Genomic DNA, 3,228 nt, shown 5'->3' on the forward strand with positions numbered 1-3,228 from the left:
GAGAGAGAGAGAGAGAGAGAGAGAGAGAGAGAGAGAGAGAGAGAAAGGGTTTTTATTTAAAAAAAAATTTTTTTAACGTTTATTTATTTTTGAGACAGAGAGAGACAGAGCATGAACGGGGGAGGGTCAGAGAGAGGGAGACACAGAATCTGAAACAGGTTCCAGGCTCTGAGCTGTCGGCACAGAGCCCAACACGGGGCTCGAACTCACGGACCGCGAGATCATGACCTGAGCTGAAGTCGGCCGCTTAACCGACTGAGCCACCCAGGCACCCCGAGAAAGGGTTTTTAAAACCAACCATGATCAGCCAGCTTGGTTGAACTGCAGAGCATGGGTGGAGGAAGAGGAGAAGCAAGTCTTGAAAACTTGATGGATTCACATTTTGGAGGAACTTGAACGAGACTGAGGAGTTTGTACATAATCTGACAAGTTGTAATTAAAACAAAAAAAAGTTGTAACAGGCAATTGTCTTTCATTTTGGGCCTAGTACTTGGACCCTTTACCCTCTGGGGAATTCTCTTCCTTACGGGTCTGGGGAAGGGCAAAGACTTAGAGTCCATACAAATGTCAAATATTTGCCTTTTCCTTCTCTCTTACAGTGCAGGCTGTTATGTGACCCAGACTCCACCACACCACACGAAGCTTTGTCTCAGAAACCAGTGCCAGAGAAAAGGTCAGAAGCTCCTTCTCATCCGGCAGGAGCAGCAGCAAACCTGTAAGAAATGGCAGGGGCGGTGGACCAAGAGCCAAGGAGCTCCCGGTGCAGAGGCCGGAGTGGTGTGACGGCAGCAGTTTGGGGTCAGGGTGGCAGCACTGGTTCCTGCTCAGATAGCTCTGTGGAAGTTGTGCATTGCTGTCGGCAGCTTTGCTTCAAGTCTTCTCATTTTTTTTTTATTAAAAAAAATCTTTTTTTGAGAGAGAGAGCGCTCCCATGCCCGTGCACAAGAGCAGGAGTGGGGCAGAAGGAGAGGGAACGAGAGACTCTTAAGCAGGCTCCGCGTCCAGCATGGAGCCCGACGTCGGGCTTGATCTCACAACTGTGAGATCAGGACCAGAACTGAAATCAAGGGTTGGATGCTCAACCGCCTGAGCCACTGAGGCTCACTTCAAGTCCTCTTAAAAGTTTCAGTCAACTTGCCAATATTCCTTACAAATGTTTCATTGTGGAAAATTTCAAACACACAGAAGGAGAGATCTGATTCCAATTTGATTTTTGGCGAGAATATAGGTGGTACTTCTGACCGCAGCAAGTCAGGAGGCATAAAATGATGGGACGTTTCTCTTTTTGTACTGTCATGATCGATCAAGTGGGTTCAGGTGTTATCAGCCTGGTCCGTCTAGAGTAAGGTTCCGAGACGCTTTTCTCCTGGTAGCGTTGTTGGCGTTAGATATTGGCATGGCATGAATAGGAAATTAAGGCTACCCTAGGGTGGATTTATGGGACCGACTCATGTCTGTTCATTATTTTTTTTTTTCTGAGACAATTCCCTTCATCTCTTTGGCTTCAGAGCTTGTGGCCCTTCCTTTGTGGTAAGTGACTCTTCCTTCAAATGTCAGAATGAGCGAGCTGCCTTAGAAATTTATAGTTGACAATACTGTATTATATACTTTAAGTTGCTAAGAAAGCATTTTACTCTCTAGATCCACCCTTGTTATTTCAAATGGCTAGATTTCATTCTTTTTTTTTATGGTTGAGTGATATTACCTTGTGTGTATATATCACTCTTTATCCATTCATCAATCGATGCACACTTGGGCTGCTTCCATAGTTTGGCTATTGTAGATAATGATACAATAGGGGCACCTGGGTGGTTCAGTCAGTTGAGCTCCTGACTCATTGGCTCGGGTCACAGTCCCAGGGTTGTGGGATCGAGCCCTGTGTTGTGCTTCATGCTGAACGTGGAGACTGCTAAGATACTCTCTCTCTCCTCCTCTGTCCCTCTCGCCTGCTTGTGCTTTTTCTCTAAAAAAAAGTAAATAACGTTGCAATAAACATAGGTGCATGTATCTTTTTAAATTAATGCTTTTGGATTCTTCGGGTCAATACCCAGTAGTGTGATTACTGTATCATATGGTGCTTCTATTTTTAACATTTTGAGGAGCCTCCATATAGTGAGTGCACCAGTTGGCATTCCCACCGAAAGTGCAAGAGGGCTCCATTTTCCTCCACTTCCTTCCCAACACTTGTTGTTTCTTGCGTTTTTGATTTTAGCCCTTCTGATACAGGCGAGGTGTGTCATTTGCAAATGTCTCCTCCCACTCAGTAGGTTTTTAGTCTTGTTGATTGTTTCCTTTGCTTTGCAGAAGCTTTTTATTTTAATTTGGTCCCAGCAGTTTATTTTAGCTTTTGTTTCTCTTGTCTCAGGAGACATAATCTAGAAAAACATTTCTATGGCCCAGGGCAGAGAAATTATTGCCTGTGCTCTCTTCTAGGATTTTTATAGTTTCAGGTCTCACATCTAGGTCTTTAATCCATTTTGAGTTTATTTTTTGTGTATAGTGTAACAAAGTGGTCTAATTTTATTCTTTTGCATGTGGCTGTCCAGTTTTCCCAGCACCGTTTGTTCAAGAGACTGTCTTTTTCCCATTGCATATTCTTGCTGCCTTTGTCAAAGATTAATTGACCACATAATCATGGGTTTATTTCTGGGCTTTCTATTCTGTTCTATTGATCCATGTGTCTATTTTTGTGCAAGTGCCATCCTGTTTTGATTACTACAGCTTTATAATATATTGTGAAACCTGGGATTGTGATACCTCCAGTTTTGTTGTCCTTTTTCAGGATTGCTTTGGCTATTCAGGGTCTTTTGTGGTTCTATACAAATTTTAGGACTGTTTGTTCTACTTCTGTGAAAAATGCTATTGGTATTTTTGACAGAAATTGCATTACATCTGTAGATTGCTTTGGGTAAGATGGACATTTTAACAATATTTGTTCTCCCAATCCATGAACATGGAATATTTTCCTATTTGTTTGTGCCATCTTCAATTTCTTTCATCAATGTTTTATAGTTTTCAGAGTATAGGTATTTCACCTCCTTGTTTAAGTTTATTCTTAGGTATTTTACTATTTTGGATGCAACTGTAAATGGGACTGTTTTCTTAATTTCTCCTTCTGTTACTTCAATATTAGTGTATAGAAATGCAAGGGATTTCTGTATATTGATATTGTATCCTGTGACCTTACTAAATTCATTTATGAATTCTAGTAGTTTTTAGTGGGGTCTT

This window comes from Herpailurus yagouaroundi, unplaced genomic scaffold (genome assembly GCF_014898765.1).
Source record: "Herpailurus yagouaroundi ecotype Mexico unplaced genomic scaffold, PumYag 182, whole genome shotgun sequence".
NCBI lineage: Eukaryota > Metazoa > Chordata > Mammalia > Carnivora > Felidae > Herpailurus > Herpailurus yagouaroundi.